The sequence below is a fragment of the Rissa tridactyla genome, chromosome 3, assembly GCF_028500815.1.
Source record: "Rissa tridactyla isolate bRisTri1 chromosome 3, bRisTri1.patW.cur.20221130, whole genome shotgun sequence".
NCBI lineage: Eukaryota > Metazoa > Chordata > Aves > Charadriiformes > Laridae > Rissa > Rissa tridactyla.
Genome location: NC_071468.1, coordinates 65,048,683 through 65,067,185, shown reverse-complemented (window position 1 = coordinate 65,067,185; position 18,503 = coordinate 65,048,683). Strand labels below are relative to the sequence as shown.

The 18,503-nt window shown below is 40.8% G+C and overlaps 1 long non-coding RNA gene across 2 annotated transcripts in view; it reads right to left on the bottom strand.

The window, feature by feature from the left end:
* The window catches only part of LOC128907096 (uncharacterized), a 40,523-nt gene extending 23,730 nt beyond the window's left edge, over window positions 1-16,793 (bottom strand). For both annotated transcript variants that reach the window (XR_008465462.1, XR_008465463.1), the window contains exon 1: window positions 16,580-16,793. This is a non-coding gene — a long non-coding RNA (uncharacterized LOC128907096). The remainder of the gene's footprint in view (window positions 1-16,579) is intronic.
* Between the last annotated feature and the right edge of the window lie 1,710 nt (window positions 16,794-18,503).

Here is an 18,503-nt window from a genome sequence, read left to right as displayed (position 1 = left end):
CCTGCTCTAGGTGACCCTGCTCTGGCAGGGGGGTTGGACTAGATGATCTCCAGAGGTCCCTTCCAACCCCTATCATTCTGTGATTGTGATGTACTACTGCAGGGCCAGGGATCTGGACTCCAGCTCCTCCACTGGGGAGTTCACTTTGGTGCCCCTCTGGGTTGTCACTCCACGTCTCCTTGCTGTGGAAAACTGGCATGCACATGGAAGACTACAAAGACGGGGCTGATCCTGTCCAGGCCTGGCCATCCCAACTGGGAAACAAACTGTCAGGGAGTGGACCCAGCCCTTGAATTTTGAACTGACCCAGTAACACACAAATAGCTGCACAGAACCACAGAAAGCAAAAATGTGTGTCATCCAGTAGTCAACAGACCCCAAGTAACTGAGACCCCTGAAATGCAGCAGATCGTGATGCCCAAAAGAGACCTCCCAGCTGTTCCCTCAGCTCCTCCAATCTAATGGCAGCTGGGTGGCAGCAGCTTCCATGGGGAAGCTTCCATGGCTTCCATGGCTGCAGGATCACTTAGGAAGGAAGGAACCTCAGGAAGGCTCTGGTCCCACTTGTTGCTCAGAGCTGGCTCAGCCAAGATGCTGACCCAGACCAGGCTGCTGGGTCTGCTCAGACCACAGAAAGGACTGTCTCTTTCTAGAGGGAGGACAAGCAAACTGCTTTCACCAGGGAAGGCTGCAGATAGTCTGGACAAGAAGAGGAAAGCATAGGCAGCAGCTATCAAGGGGGTGCCGATGGCTGGACTAGTAATTTCAGGGGGAAAGGGAGGCACATCTTTTGTGTGTTTACCAAAGTGTTACAATCTCCTTTCCCGGGCTGAGTGGAAGGTAGAGAGTTTATACTTTCACCCGGGTGGTTTTTTTTTTTGAGGAAGACTAAGAGAAATTAGGAAGAAATTCTGAGCTGAGAGTGAGCTCAGATTTTGTGAGCTCAGAAATTGTGAGCTGAGGAGTGAGGATGACTGAAAGGCTGGGCTGGGAGATGATGTCTGCTTACCAGAAATAATGAGAATAATGAAACAGTAATCTGACTTGTCTGTACAGATGGATTTCCAGCATAACAGAGCAATGAAATAGCACGTCCCCCCAAGGGGAGCTCCTGAGAAGTCAAGCATAATTCTTGCCTGAGAGTTAAATCTCAGTATGTGTCTTTGCTGGGAAATCACCGCACTGCTGAAAATACACACACAGACACACATGCATACTGACACTGGAAGAAAGCTGTGTTGGCATTTATAAGATTGTAAGGTCAAAGTTAATTTTGTCAGATTTACTAATTGTTTTCAAACTGTGTCTTTTGTTTAAGCTGATTTAAAAGTAAACTCTGACTTACTGTGATTTGGTTTTAAATACCTTTTGGTAACAGTCATTCTGAATTATAAATAGCTTCATCCTTCTTCCTTCTTATCAAACTTTGACATATGCAAGATAATAAGAGGGATTTTAGAAATATTGATGCAAACCAGCCACCCCTGAATCATGTTAAGTCAATAGTCCCTAAGAGTTAATGTTCAGATCACAGAGGGAGTGTGTAGTAAGGGGTTGAGGAAGGGAGAGAGACTTCTATGGCTTTTGAGCCTGAGCTGATTCGTTATTCACTCCATTTAAAATTGTCAAAGACAATTTTTGTAAGCATGCATCCGTTTTCCTGCTGTTCAGAGAGGTGTATGACTACAAGTGACCACAGTTAGAAGAAGATAGTCATGACTTAGTGCACGCTGTAAGTGGATTGCTGTCATCACTGAAGCTGAACTAGGGGGACTAGGGAGAAGATGAGATTTCATGCTAGCATTTGTCCACATTTGTGTTCCTGCAGGTGTTTCTGTGTTCTGCTTTGTTCCTTGAGACAATAATGTTTTAATTCTCTAAATAAAGATTTGTTAGATTTGCTTTCCTGAAAGAAATCTTCCCAGAACCGGATCAGGGCCTCCCTGTCAGCTCCTCTCCTTGTCCTTAGAAATACTACACCAGATTAACAGGACAGTGGTGGCACAAGAGGCAGGAGAATTCCAGACTCCCATTTGGTTTTTTTCATTGTGTTTTCTCTGAAATAACTTGGCCTCAATCCTTCAATCATTAGTTATGCAACCAAATTTCGTACACGTGAGCATGTTCATTGACTTCAATGGGAATGCTCCCATTGGTAAAATAGTGTTGGAAGGTCTGATCCAGTGCAAAACGGTTGCATTTTCCACAACTTCTCTGTCCCCTGGGTGTTTTCAAGTCATGGCCTGTCATTTTATTGGCATGTCAAGCTTTTCGTTGGAGAACCAATAGAGCTGGGAGACAGCAAGTTGGTTGTTGTCTGTTGTTGCAAAAAGATGTGACGTATCTGCAGAAGTGCAGTCTCCAAGACATGTAAAATAATCCTCCTATTTTACCTCAGCACTGATACAGTCTCAGCTGGACTACTGCATCCCGTTCAAGAAGGCTACAAATCAAGTAAATAGAGTCCAGAGGTGAGCAAGTAGAATAATCAGAAGTCTAGAAGACATCACTATGGATGCAGAGGATGTGGATATGGCATAAAAGGGTTTTGTTTAATCTAGAAAAGGCAGAGGGAGACATGACAACAGTCTGCAAGTATGCAAGTAGCTATCACAAAGAGGAAAGGCTTAATCTGTTCTCCATGTGCCTCATGGAGATGAGCATCACTTGCAAAATGGAAGACTGATATCTCTTAGTGTTTTAATAACTTTTTAGTTTTAGAAATAGGACAACCGATAGCTTTTTTTGCCTGGAGAAGGAGGATGGAGATGGTGGAATCTTCTTCACTGAAGGCCTTCAGACAAACATGTCCAGCTATGAATAGGTGAACCTGTGTACTGGCAAACGAATGGTTAGAAAACCGCATGAGGTCCTCTCCAGCCCTATCTTCTGTTAATGTAATCAACAAAATTCACAGCTGCAGGGCTAAGGGCAGCAGTCTTATTACTGGGCGTAGAAAAAAGGCACAAAGGACCAAAACATAGTTTTCAGACGTCAAAAGGAGCTTGTAAAGCACCAATAATATTCTCTTTACTTTCTATTACTGAAAGATGAAGAAACAACTTGAAAAGAATAATCACAAAACTGTAATATGGCCCTTTTTGGAAAGGGGAAATATGGAAAATCTTTCCATTTATGGAAAGATTTTCTTATTGCTCCAGCAAACCTTTAGCATTTTTCCTCCTGATCTTTGGATTTTATCTCAAGATGCAAAAATGGAAATGACATCACCAAGATGACATTAAAGCAGCCTCTTACTTCAAACCTGTTCTGCCAAAGTAATTTAAAAACAATTATTTGTAACAATGATGTTTATAATGATGACATCTATATTCTTTGCCATGTCGAAAACACAAGTAGCAGAACTGAGAACAAGCAATACCCACTTTCACGCTACACCAATTTGTCAGGAATAAAATCTTGCAAATTGTAGTGGACCTCTTTTCAAAAGTGAATGGAAATGGGATCTAATGACATTCAAGTACTGCACTCAGGTTGCTGAGGCTGAGTGGAAGACACTGTTGATGGAAATCTGAGACTGAGCGGGTACATAAAAACACAGAATTGAAAATGTAATTTTCATTTTTTATCACATCAAACAGCAGCCCCACATTGCTAATGGAAGAAGAAAGCTGCAAAAAACTAGAGAGAGAAATTAATGCAAAAGACTATAAAGAAATGGAGCTGTCTTGCTCCTTAAAAAAAAAAAAAAGGAAAAAAAAGTAGTTCAGCATGGATCCATATGGTGTGAGATTTCTCTTCTGTGACATTTTTATTAAGGTTATGTATATGACCGTTCATCTTCATTCTGCTGGTGCTAATTGCTGTCTATTGGACCCTTCGCTACTGTGTACAGAGAACACATGCTTCCCCTCGACACTGCCATCGCCGCGAGTGCATTGGATTGTTCTGCTGTCCTCAGATAGGAACCTGCTGCTGCTGCCTGACCGCAACAGCTGGGAATATTCTGCTTTTAAAAGCTTATCTTGTTGATACTTGAGTTGAGCTATTACACAGTGGAACAAGCAAACAGAATGAATGGACCCTCTGCGGGCAACTTATGGTAACAAAAAAAGCTTCCATGTGCTTTTGAATGTGTCTCTTGTCTTGGAATTGACAGTGATGTTTAGCATAGATGTTTCCTGCGGAGAAAACGTGATGGTATAGAGCCAGGAACAGGCTAAAAAAGAAACATGCACAGAAGACATGTTCAGCACTTAAGCTTCTTTGCAACTCTAAGCAACATTTAGAGACCAGTTTTGCAAAGGTTTACTCACGTGAACAGCCCCGTTGAAAGGCAAAGGGCTGTTTTTTTCTCTAGAATGGCTAATTTGGTTAAGAATTACTTTTATGAACAAAATGAGTATGTAAAGCATATCCCTTCAATCTTCTGTGGAGCTTTTAAGCAATCAGCCTGAGAATAAGGTTATTTATTTATCAGCATTAGGTTCCATGCACACACATATATATTGCATGTACAAGGAGATCAGAGCACAGAAATACAAATATTCCCATGTTACAGATGGACCACCCAGAGAAATACAGAAATCTATTAATTTTGCTTATCACTTAGACCCCAATTTAACAAAACATCTAATAGTGTCATGAATTTTTCTGTCATGAAGGAAGTGTTACAATCATCTAATCTGACTTCCTACACAATGCAGACTGTAGGATTTCCCCAAGCAATTTTGACTTGCACGTCCATGCATTGTAATGCAAACTGTAAAAGTTAGTAGCAGTAATAAGAATAATTATCAGACTTAGGTTCATGCAATTAGTGATTCTTAAACTGTTACCTTCTTCACACATTGCCTTTTATGAATGGTGCTGTGCTTAGCCATGCCCGAACGGCACACCAGTCTGACTACAGACTCCACATGACCTCTAGGCAGGAAAATCTCTCTTCTGAAGCCTTAATGGAGGTGTTGTCTGAGCAAGCACAGACCCTGAGTGACATGTGCATTATTCTGTGTGTGGACGAACATCTGAAAATTTGGCTCTCAGACCACACTGGGCAATCTGTGAGAGCTGAACTTGACACCTAACAGCCAGACTTGCTTGTAACTTTGCTCTCACAGCGATGGTGACTCTTGCTATACGACCGCTGTTTTAACCCATTAACCTCACTTAAGTGGCCAGTTCTTGTTTGCGTAGGTGACCTGTGGGTACACAGTTCCTTTTCCTGCATTCTTGGTGGCAATTTGGGCTTAAGGAAAAGCTATTCTTTTCCCCTTCCCCACCACTTCTGCGTCGTGCCACTTTCTCATTTGTGCTTATGCAACTGTTTACAGGGATATTAAATAAACTGGATGAAGCTTAGAAGTAAATCCATCGATTTTCCTGTTCTGTTAAAAAAGGGAGACACTTTCTTTATGGGGCATTGATACATTCAGAAAAAGAATGATAATTTGGAGTCAATACAAAAGGAATTCCTATTTTCTGCTTTTATCACTGTGATGCAAAATTGAAAACGGTTTGCATCTGAAAAAAAATAATTTCAATAGGTGTAGAGGCTACTTTCACTCCCTGTCACTATTTAATTGTTCTCTAATTATTATATTTAGTTCATGTTTAAAATGAAACTGTTTCCAAGGAGTGCACTGAGAACACAGGATTTTGAAAATGGAACATCCCAATTATCCCGCAATTTCTTTTCTTAGCTAAAAAAATTACTTTAATTCAATTAAAAATTATTTTTGACACCTTTTCTGAAAATAGCCCATTTGCATAATTTATATGATTATTATTATTCCTTTCATTTGCCTAGACCTCATTAAAGGTAAGTAGTATCTCAAGAGGTTAGCCAGCAGTAACAAACTGCACGTGCATATATATAGTTAGGCTGGAGATGGCTTAACAGGTTACTCTGAGGAGGATCTCTCACTTGCTGGTCAGACAGATAAATTTGTGAATGACACCAAGGTTACTAACAACTCCAGGAATCATTACCAAAACAAAACAAAACAAAAACAATAAAAAAACCCCAACAACAAAAAATAACATACTATCCATTTTAACTGGTCAAAAGACTCCCTTGTCACTTCCCAAGCGTTGCTCTAGGGTTCTGGCCAAATTCCTTGTGGCACATTTTGATTTTGGGGATGTGATGCTGCCTGGATGGGGCTAGGGGGGTTTTTTGCACATTTTTTTGCCAAAACCAGTTGTTTTGTGTGCTGTCCATCTTCAGGTTTGTCCTAGAGTTGTCTGCATTTTAGATGACCAGGAAAAGTTGTTCTTGTGTTCACATTTTTATTTAACTGGGCAAAATTGTTTGCTGTTTCTCTAGGACAATGATATATAATCAAATTTTTGTGGCTACAAATGCACCTAAAATTTACTCGAGTAATATTTTACTATCCTTTTCTTCATCTTCTCCTTTTCTTTCTTGTTCCTACCGTAATTCTGTCTTTTGTTCTTATTTGAACACTTCTTGCTCCACAGGCTACTGGCATGACAAGTCAAATTATTACCTCTCTTTGGTCCCATGTACAAGAAAACAAGGATGCTGTCCTTACTTGGGGAAGGAAGCACCAGACAACACATTTGGATAAATACATTGCCAGCTTTGAAACGTCTTGTAAAATTCTGTTAATGTTTCTCTGCCATGCATGAGGCTTGCATCAAGTGCCTTTTTCAACAGCATCACTGTAGACAACCATTTATCAGGTGTATATTGTATGGCAGCGCCGTGTTTGGAAATTCCATTTGCCATATGTTATTCATGATCCTTGCTCACAGCCTTCATTTGTCAGGGGATTTAGATCTCAGCTGTGTTTAGTTTTTGGGGCTTGAGAACAAGTTGACCCACAGGCAGACACCTAATGATATAATTTGTTCAGTGCAAAAGGTTTGACTGCCCTCTATCAACCTTTACGCAGACAACTCCTTTGAATACAGTAATGGATGACAATATCAAAAGCATAAATCTCGGCAAACTTCAAGGTTTCCTGGAAAACATGACTCTTAAACTTTAGGCACATAGACATTTGGCACAATGTCAGAAACTTTCTGGACTATTCATTTATCCAACTCTGGCCAAAAATAACCAAAGACTCTATGTGTCTGTTGATTTGTTTTGAAATCCATTCAAAACGGCAAAGAAGTTAAAAAGTAAGAGACCGGCAATTGAGAAACAGGACTTCTGAAGTATGAAAGATCCTTTTCTATATCTTACAACATGTGGTGCTAACAAGCCAGGTCATGTCCCTCGTACAAAATGCTTTCTGTGAACTTAGTGTGGTTAAATTAGCAAGCAGAAATGACATAGTTCAGGTTCCTTATGGTTTTAGAGAGTGGTAAATAAAGGCCTTGCCAGAGGAGCTGCTTCGGGGGAGAAGAACACGCTGATGACCCCCATGGGCAGGACAGCACAGTCAAGGTAATGGTTGTCTTCTTAAGCCCTGTTGACTTCAAGGGTGGTGGTTTCCCTTTTTTAAAATCTGTCCCACTCTTAACTTTATGCCTCCTGTGTGACATCCCCTGACTTTTTATTCTTCCTCTTCTATGTATGCTGCTTCTGCTTTCTCCTGAACTACCCCTACTAGTGGGAGGAGGAGAAACCCATCCTCCTGTTCTCTACTCAGCCTCCTCTTGTCTTCCCCCTTGGCACTGCCCTCTCCGAAGCAGAGGGGGTGGTCAAGAGACACTGCAACGATGCACTGCACTTTCTCCTCTCATTTTGTCTTGTCATTCAGGCCTTTTATTGCCCTGCCTGGGAGGAGCTTTTGCTGTGCCAATGAACATCCCTAGCTCCACAATGGAGCTGTGCCCTTGAAAGCGTAAGATGTGTTGTTACTGTTTGGTTGGACCTCAACCCTTCCATCACTATTAGGTTTAATTCTAAATTATGAGGAAATGGGAGAAAATTATGCTTTTTTTGGTGGTTTGTTTTGTTTTGTTTTGTTTTGTTTTTAAATTTTGACAACACAGTCTCTTTAGGAAACTTTAATAGCAACATAGACACATGAAGCTGGCTGCACTGTTCCTCATCTTTCCTGCTGCATACGCAGCATCTCTTTTAACAGCTTGAGGATTTCTTCATTAAGTCCTTCTTTACTCTCATTCATGCCAGAATGCTTATATATCCCAACAGGAATGATCAGAAAAGAAGGACAATTATAATTTATGAAAAAGTAATTTGCTTTGTTACTGCTTCATGCTATTCCTCTTGTTACTAAGTAGATGCAGAAGTTACAGTATTTTGTATCTGCAACAGCCTTTTTGATTTTTATCTATGCAACGTCTACTGGGAAAAGAAAGCTGGGGAGGGGCAAGGGTATGTAGCGATAGGACAAGGGGCAATGGTTTTAAACTAGAGCAGGGTAGGTTTAGATTAGACATTAGGATGAAGTTCTTTACAATGAGGGTGGTGAGACACTGGAACAGGTTACCCAGAGAGGTGGTGGAGGCCCCATCCCTGGAGACATTCAAGGCCAGACTTGATGAGGCTCTGAGCAACCTGATCTAGTTGAAGAAGTCCCTGCTTGCTGCAGGGGGGTTGGACTAGATGACCTTTAAAGGTCCCTTCCAACCCAACACATTTGATGATTCTATGATTCTAAAAAAAAAAAAAGTCCTTATTTCTCTTTGGAGCCCTTGGATGCACTGTATAATACCTGTAATAGTGCCAATAGCAGTAATAATACAACAAAACATAGAGCAGTTTTCCAAAAAACACAGTGCACGGACTGCACAAGTTCTTGCAAGGGAATTGTGGCAAACTGGATGGCAAAAGGAATGGCTCCTTCTGAGTTTCAGCTGCTTCTACATATGCAGATCTGAAGATACAACAAGGCCCCTCTCTGAAAGCCAAGCTGGCTATGAAAGAGGCAGGAAGAGAAACTATGTTCTACTCCTGGGTAGAAAATATTCTGTAGACTGCAAACATTGGAGTATGGCTTTTAGGTACCTTAATGGAAATCACACTTTTTTCAATGTGACTGTTTTACGTACATGAAACAAAAGTGGACAAGGGAAAGCCAGCTGACTGTGAAGAATAGGTAGTGGAGAAGAAGTACAGACAGGAGCAGAACAGATTGGAAGGGAGATATGGAGTGGAGAGGGAAAGCAGGCAGCAGGTTTTAACTTTCAGAAGATAGGGCAGTAACTCCCAGCCTGTATGTAGCTTGGAGGCTGCTGTGTCTGCCTCAGAAATACATCTTAAGCACCATTGAAGAAGAGCTTCTGTGTTCAAGAGCTTTTGTGTTTTCTAACAATCTAATGAAAAATACTTATTACTTCTCCCAATAAAAGGTGTTTAATTTTTTAAACGAACAACAGAGATTATTTCAATAAGCAAACAATGGTAATACACATGCATGAGAGATGGCAACTCATACTTTTCCACATCAGATGCTTAACTGCAGCTGCTACGGCTGTGTTAACAATTGATGAACATAGCTGGGTTTATGCATGAATGGGACATCTTCACTAAAGAAATGGTCTGGTACACTGAGCCCAGAAGAAGCAGCATCCTGTTGCCAAACAAGAATATCCGTCTTGCTCTGTGGTCCTATCAGGTAATTCACTCTTTTACCAAAACGCCAGGTTTTGAGGTGGGAAGATAATGAACCCATCAGCCATGGTGAGGATAAATCAGTTGTCAAATGCTTTCAACATGTAAGTAGCTAATTAAGAAAAGCCATCATTGCTGCATTTTGACATTTGCAAATGGGAGATGTAGAGCTCCAGAATTTGGCACATCTGAAACTGCAGAACACGTGTGTAGTTTGGCTCTGCTCAGAGCACAAGTTATCCCAATCTTCTTCTGTGAATTATTTGGCAGGCCTTCTTCCCCTGCCCCCACAAAACTCTCAGTTTTCAATAGTAAATCTCAGCTCTGAATACTCCATCCTAATTCTGCATCCAGGCCTGATATAAATCAACTAGTTTCCTCCAATGGACCTATGCTGGTTTCTGCCAGCTCAGCATCCGGCTCCGAGTATTTCCTCATACACATTGTTCCTTCTGGTTTGACCAGCCCTTGCTGACCCCCCCCCTCTAACTAGGCAGAGTGATAAGTTGTAGTAGGCATGCCCCGATTTCTTTATCTCAAAGGAAACTCCTTCTTTTCCTTTCAGATTCTCTGTACAGTCTGTCAGGACCACCCTGCCCTCATTCATCTCTGTCTCATCTCGAAACCCCCACTAAGGCACAGTATTGCCAGGCAGTTTTATATGTTATGGGAAAACCTTATCCCAGAAAACACATGACGCTGTGGTAATTGGTTTTGGGTAAAACATTTATCCCCCTGGCTAATCTGTGTCAGAGCAAATTGAAATACACTGAGGGGGTCCACTGCAGAGCAGTGGCCTCTAGCCCATTCTCCTGTAGAAGGCTCTGGTCCCTTCCAGAGAAAATGGGAAAACTCACTGGGAAAAAACCCTATTTATTCTTGTTAATGTGGATGAGAAAGCTTTAAAGTGAATCGAGATGAAAGCTGAAAGGCTCTCACAGTGTCTCGTTCATGAAAGGTATTAGGTGGTCATAATTATTCAAGATATGAAACACTGAAAGCTGGTGGAATGACAGCTGGGAGCAGAAGGGATTGTGTCTACTGCTGCTTATGGAGGTCAGGCCAGATCCTAGCCCTGGCAGTGCTTTCTTTGAGGGTTGACTACTTCTGCCTTCAAAGGGAAATGACAGAAGTTGCCACCTGCAACCTATAAGAAGTCAAAAGAGAAGAGAATCTTTGGGGAACCTTTGAGGAACCCCAAACTGAGGGGAATGAGCACACTGGAAGTGGAGGGATGAGAGACAAGAAGTATGGTCCTATTCAACATTTCTGCTCTGGATTTAGTCTGGTTAATAGGCCTAAAAAAACTTGGCTTGGGGCCTATTTGCAATTCTAAACAAATATTTACTCAGTCCTGTCAAGTTCATTAACTCTTCATGTATGTATCCTTACACAGTCTACAGTCAAATCATCAGAAGCTGTTGGCTGAAGACTGATAAAATAAAGAAAGAGCTCATTTTTAACATATATTTATATATGTCAGGGAAGTGTAAACTTTTAATTTCATGCAGCTTTTCTTTAACAGATTTGGCATCTTTGGACTATGGTCTGTAAGTTGGCACACCAGCACAGCAATCAATGGACCTAAGCCGAGAAGTTCTTCCCAGTAACGCAGGCTTTGGCTGTTCATCTTTCAGTGTGTAGTTAGCATTTTAAACTCCCAATGCCTGCTGTGGCAACTGCATGCTAAACCCCATCAAACTTTCCTTTATTGCTCGAATTGCAAAGATTGTTACTTTAGCTAAGCATCATAAGTCATGATGAACAGAAATACAGTGAATGTGCCATTATAAAGTAATCTATAGAAAATCACATGAAAATATTTTAAAAGAGCCAGAAACATGCAATTTTAAAACCTATACATGGAATGAGAGTGTCTAGAAACAGACTCTTACATTGGAGCCTAATCAAAAAATCCTCCAAAGGAAAGATTTCATAAATCGTGCCCTGCCTTAATGACCTGAATCTGGGAAGAAGTGATCATCGGGAAGCCTTGCTTCAGTTGCTCGCTGTGAAAGGAATGCAGCACCTCACCCTGTGGAAGGATTCTATAACAGAAGAATATTTATTTTTCTCCATACTTACCTACATATGAATTCAGTTGGATGCTAATTGTGTGTGCTGTGGAGGGGTGAATATATTATGCAGTTAATATCTATTGATGACTAGTATCTTCTGCCTTGACAAGAACCCTCAACTTCAATTTTCATTCTGATTCATACAAAACCAAATAATTCTTTCCTTCATAGGCTGGCTGCAGGAAGGGCGCATGGTGAGGCAAATCCTCAGGGCAGTGACACACAGTAGTTTACAACCACCTTTACTAAATGAACTATGGGCAACTTCCATTTCATATCCTTCCAAGGAAAGTTTGGAGGATATTCCATGGGGTTGAGTGATGTTTTCTCTATGTCATTTTTGACCCAGAAATCTGAGCTAGATTTTTTTTTTTATCACTCCATCTTATTTGAGTTGGCTAATTCAGTTGGAAACTGCAAGGATCAAACATATATTTGCTATAGAAGATGCACTGCCTCCTGCTGTCTCTGAAGGCAAACAAGTAATAGGATACGGACACAGGCTGAGAACGTTTTTGGAGCAATAGCGGTAGCTACTCTAGGAAATTTAGTGTAGGTTCCCTCATGAAGAAGACGTTCAGTGGGACATATAATAAACAACGGAGATTTTTTGTTAAAGCTTGCTCCTCTGCCGGAGTCCCTGTCTCTCTCTCCAGTTGGTGCATCCTGCACCTCCTTCCCTCACTTTTTAGAGGATAGTAAACGCGCTTTAGAGCACAGCTCAGCAGGATGGAGGCAGTCTTGCCATGTAGCTCAGTGGGTACCTGTCACTAAACGTATCAGTGGCAGGTAAAAAGGAGTATATTGGGGCTGGTAACTATAATTTATTTACCCTCCTATTAAATCTGAGGCTGAAATATACGTAAGTGCAAATGTATTATGTGATCAAAAACCCTCAGGAAGATTCTTATGGCATTTGTATCATCTAGTCAAGCCCATAAGAGGAGATCTGTGGGGAAACAGGGAGGGGGTGTGGGTGATGGGACAAATGGCTGTGATTCTTGAAATGAACCACTCCTCCACACAGGGGAAATATAACAAGCGCAAAGGCAAGTAATCATAACCGTGTCTATTTAGTATCTTGGGCAAGGCAGATATTTTCCTCATGGTCTTCCACGAGCCTCTGAATGTCCCCTGTACCTTCACAATCATCCCACAACAAGGGCAGCCACCCTGCCCTGCCAGGCAATGCAAGCACCAAGGACTCTGCCTCCTCCGGCCTGACTGAAGAGGAGGGAGTTGGGAAGACGACATGCTGATGCAGGGGAAGCAAAGGAAAACAGAGGGAGAGAGATGTGAAACCTGATCCATCTAATAACATCAAGACTGATAGTGATTTTCCACTCTATCTAGTAGGTCAAATGATCTTATAATGCAGTGTTAGAGAGAAAGAAGATGGAAATATTTTCATTTTCTCTCAGAGTCAATATTTCCCTAGTTGGAAATTAATCACTGTAAAAGAAGTTTAAGGGGAATCTGTCAAGGTTTATTTAGGCTTCAAAATAACTTTTTAAAACTCTGGCTTTTGTTGTTGTTGCAGGTTTAGAGGTCAGAGTTTCCTTCCACAGCATTCTTCTCTTGACAAATGATCTTTGCAGCAGCCAGCCAGGTATTTTTTTATTTTAAAGTGACTTCTTGTGTGTCCTGCCATAAGCAAAACTGTACAGATACAGCAGAAAAGGTAGAGCATCCACAGTCAACTCTATTAATGTCTTATGAATCAAACAAGATGTCTTTCTTTTTTTTCTGATTTTTTTTTTAAATACCATTGCAGTAAATCTTCATCTACCATCTGATTCTGAAGAAATTAAATTCTGAATTTACGTAATGCCTTACTAAGTTGCTGTTACTAAGCCATAGAAACCTCCAGTAGAATGCCTGGATTAATGGCAGCTGGCCATTACCTGTGGATGTGCAGGTTAGTGAAATTTGTCATCTGTAAATTGCAAGCTGAGCCTGAAAGAATATATCTGAAGAAAGGGTGAGAACAACTTTTTTATCTGTGAAAAGATATTAATCAGTCTTTTCATTAGACTCTTTGGCCCTTTCAGACACAGAAATTCAAGTTGAAAAAGATACACCAAAACAATGAGTCTCTTCCCATCAGCAATGTCTGAATGGCATTCTCAGGCAGAGTTTGGGCTCTGTTATACGGCTGCTTTTAGAAACAGACTGGACCTGGAAACGAAGGCAGTGACTCAAGGAAGCATCAAACAGCACAGCTTTCCATCTGTCACTTCATTTGTGAAGCTTAATCAGATTCTGCCCCATACACCAGAAATAGCCCTCAAAAATCTGAATAATTGTTGAGTTCAACAGCGGGAGCAAAGCTGGCTGCGCCTCCCTGTGACTTAACCACAGTGGAAGGCAGGAACCTCACTGAGGGCCTGCGACTCCAAAATGTTATTTCTTCTTATCATGCATCAGAACACATCTGTAGAACCTTTCTGGCAGAGATGCCAGATGTTTTGATTCCCTTTATCATCATGCATTGATTATTTCTTGTTTGTTCAAGGCTTGTTTATGGTTTTACATTTTGTTTCTTCAGTGATGACTTTAATTACTCAGTGACAGGCGCTTGTTATTTTTGCTAGACACTTTTAATGTTCTGCTGTTATACTCCAAGGGAGCTTTGCAAGTTAGTAATAATAAAAATATTAATGAATAAACAATGTTTTAATTCTAGTGATTGTTGCTGCAATTTTTTGCACTCCTTCTTTAAGGAGCGGCTTAGGAATTTACCTAAGAACTACAGATTTTGGTCCGTGTCTATTATACATTTGGTTCACTGTAAATGTAATGATCTCTCTTTATCCTATATACACTGGAAGACAGTAGACTTTTCCCTAGAAGGCAACTGGAGCAAATCACTATGACATTTCTTATCTGGAGGTTCAGAACCAAACTGGGACACAAAGTACCTCCCAGACGGCCAGAGCCTCCCCTGACCACAGCACTGCGCAACTTCACACAGGTTGATATAAAATCTGTTTTCCGCAACCGACAGCCACTGTCTTACGCTGAGGGCTTAAAGTCTAATCTACCGAAATCCAGCTACACAAAAGATGACTGCGTGTGCTTCTGTGTGTGTCTTGTTTGTTTTGTAAATATTCGTCTACCCGTGAATTACTGACACCAGGCACGGAGGGCTCTCTGTCTCACAGACCGCAGCAGAGTATTGCCGGTATTTGCCGAACATGCTCAGTGGGTCTGCATGATGTAGGGGTAGGATGTTTGCCGTAAAGCACCGATAAGGAACATGGTTTTGCCTCTCTACAGTTGTGTGTGGGCAGGGAAGGGTAAAATGGGGAGCAGGGGAAGGGTTGAAATGGAGGACCAGACTTTGAGCTCTCTGGAAACCAGGGATCACAAGCCATGAATCATGCAGTAAATACAGAGCCAAACGTTTGGATGAACAGAGCCCTTAACAATTAATTAATTGTTGACTTTAACTGCCTGTGCTGCAGATGTGCTATCATTTCTACAGAACAGTCCCTCACCAGTCTCTTTAAGTTGTTTACAAAGTAATTGGTAAATGCAAAAAAAGGGAAAAAAAAGTTCTTGTATGAAAGTTGCTTCCACAAACACAGGGATGCGTAGGCGTGCACACAATGAAAATAGGAGAAAGGTTGAAGTCTGCATGATGTTTGATTTTATGAGAGTTTATGAATGTTCCTTGGAAAAGATTTCATGTCTTATTCTCCCATGCTTCCTGGATTTTGATGTTTCCCATAAAAAAAGCAGAATATCCCTTCATTTACAAAATGAGTTGGATTTAACTCTATAATTTGTAAATATTTATACATATTTCCAAAGAATACATGGGCTGAACTGCATTTTTTCCTGATTACTTATATGCCTCAATATATCATCTTAGCTCCCACATCTTGTACTTGCAAAACCGAACTTTCAGATGAAAAGTCTGTACAAGATGACAACAAATTGGCAGACTGTTGCACAAGGAACAATCTAACTGGCATGCAATTCAGACCTGAACAAACGTGATATGAAGTTATTTTCCATTACACTTTTTCAGGTTTGTAGCTGCAAAAGAGCCCTCTGATATCAGACCCAAGTCCCACAAACACTTATGCACATGCTTAACATTTTGCACTCTATTCCGAGATAAAGCTGTCCCATCGCATTCAGCAGAATTACTCTTGTGCAAAGTACCTTCAAGATTAAAGCTCAGGTGATTTGAAGTTTATATGCAATATGAACTACAGAACAGCCATTTCATTTTTCACTATACATTCCTTCCATTGATATTTCCTTTTTTTAACTTGTAACACACTTATGCAAATGAAAAGTGTTACAAACAATGGCAAGAGGAAGTTGAAACACCCAAAACTCTTTGAAAGAAAGCTGAGGCAGGTGTTCAGAATCAAAGACATCACGTATGCTCGACTCAGGATTTGCACATAAACTCTGTTACTCGAGATGATATCTGCTTACAGTACTGGGTAACTTCACTGTAAGATCTTAAGGCACTTAATTCCTTTTTCACTGCGTCACTCTACTAATCCTTCTGAACAGGATCGGATATGGTAATCAAAGCATTTACTGAAAGGTAAAATCATTTCACTTCAATTTTTATATCATCAGCCTATGACCTTTCTTTCATTCCAGGTTTTCTATTTCACTGTATTCGTGTGTTTTCCCTCACTCCTAAATATTAAAAGGGTATCCATGTACATGTGCATAAATGTGCATTTCTGCTAGATTACTAAAAAATGGGTAGAAACTTGAGGAGTTTTGATTATTCAACTTGAAAAGCATTCGTGAGCCTGACTTAAAGGAGACACGATTTAAAGAACGCTCACAACATTTGGAAAGATAGATCATATTTGCTAGTCAGTTTGGAGACATTTAAAAATAGATTAGGAACCTACATTTCTAACCACTTCAGAGAGCACCCATCATTACCTCCCTCCTTCTCCCCCTTGGTACGTGTGCGCAGAGGAGGAGACGTCTCATGACTCACCATGCACGCTCCTGCAGCTCTGGACTGCAGAAAAGTTCACTGGTGTTTATAAGATGTTTGTGGTGACCCCCGGGATACTCTCTCGTAATGAATTTCAGACCGTCTACTCAAGCCTTTCGACTATCTGTCCAATCTCACTGAATTCTTAACCTCACACTTCCTCCTACTGCACGTCCTTCTGGGAGACACTGGATACTCGGGATGAAACATTTCAAAGCCAGTGCCCGCAGCCTTGTCAGTACGTCCAATGCAAGACCCTACTTTGTTGTTTATTTTCACGTAAATCTCCACCCCCTTCACTTGCTCACAGGAAGGGTTTTCTCTTACAGATCGTAGCCCTGCACTTGAGAGAAATCTTCCTTCCTTTTTTCTCTCACCAAGAGAGAATACCGTGTAACAACAGTTTCAGATCCTGTTTCACTGGGATACAAAGAAAAATATACTTTTTCTGCTACTATATTCATCCCCAGAGTCAATTATCATCATTTAAAAAAAGAAATAACCCCTGTATCCTCACTTCTTCAGAAAGCCAGCCTTTAGTAAGCTGACTTAACAGAAGCTGGAAGCCCTAACTAACCCCTTGGATGATTCATGAATTATCTATGCCAGGGTGAAGTGTTCCACGTATTAGCTGGAGGAAATACACTTCTAGTTTGTAATCTTGATGAATAGTTACTGAATTTATTTATTTTTTAATGTTCATTTTAGTCATTCATCATTATTTGAAGACCTTTTACAAATATTGCCTAGAAACTTCCGATGAGTGATGTATTTGTAAAAGCAAAGCTGCACAAATGGGCAAAGTTAGGAAAAAAATTCCCTCAAAGAAAAAAGCTGATGCCATCTCACCAGACAAATGAACACTAGTGCCCGACAAAACAGACTGCACATAAGATACGTTAACACTGCAGGTGGTTTGCTCTGGTCATACTTTATGTTCTGTGCTTATTTTACAAGTTGTTTTTGAAGGCTTAACGGTCTACTGCAACACCAAGCCAATGTAGCCCCCCCTCATCCCCCAAACCCAAAGCCAGTGGACAGGAGGGGAGTATGTGAAAAGGGAAGGTAGGTGACTCTGGCCTCATGGAGAAGCGCTCACATGGAAATGATTAAATGATTTCTATACCCAGGACTATTTATTTTTTTCCTTACTGGCTTGTTAATAAATGTTCTTAAAGCATGGACCAGCCGCACCTGATTTCAGCAGAGCATTATAAGTATCAGTAATCTATGTGATTGACTAGCAGATTTTTTGAACTTTTAGAAATGTGTTGTCTTACAAAGCATTGTTATTTTTCCTATAAAGAGCACAGATTTGAAGTGACGCTACTACCCTGTTGTTTTTAAAGTAAATGGTGCAACGAGGAAGATGAAAATGCTGAATGATCCGGCATGATATTTAGATCTCTGTCAAAAAAATCAAGTTTAACCTATTTCTGGATATGAAAGATAACGTTTCTAAGCACTGAGTGGTGGAGGTTTTCTCAAGCCATTATTTTCAGGCAACACTTTGCTACCTGATATTTAAAAGGTGGTGGTAAATAACTCTAAATCATTCTCTTTTAATCAACTCTGAAATAACAGGGAGAGAAGCTTAGGGCTTTTTTCTCCTCCACTGAGAATAATGAATTGGTGAAATGACCTCAGGGGCAAAGTTGTTGGGACAAGGCAGAAGGTCAGTCAAGGAGCAATTAAATGCTGTCCTGTGGGAAAACTGTAAGTGCAGTCCCAAAGTGCTGGCTAAAAAAGGGCTAGGAGTAACAGAGGTAGAGGAGGAGAACATCTCCCTGCCAGCACCGTTACACAGTCCCATGATCTTTCAGGAAGAAGCCACAGAACAGGAGGTCTATTAGGACTGTAATAAATACTGAGTTATCAGAGTAAGAGGGAATTTGGATATAAACTCCAGATGGATTTAAAGCAC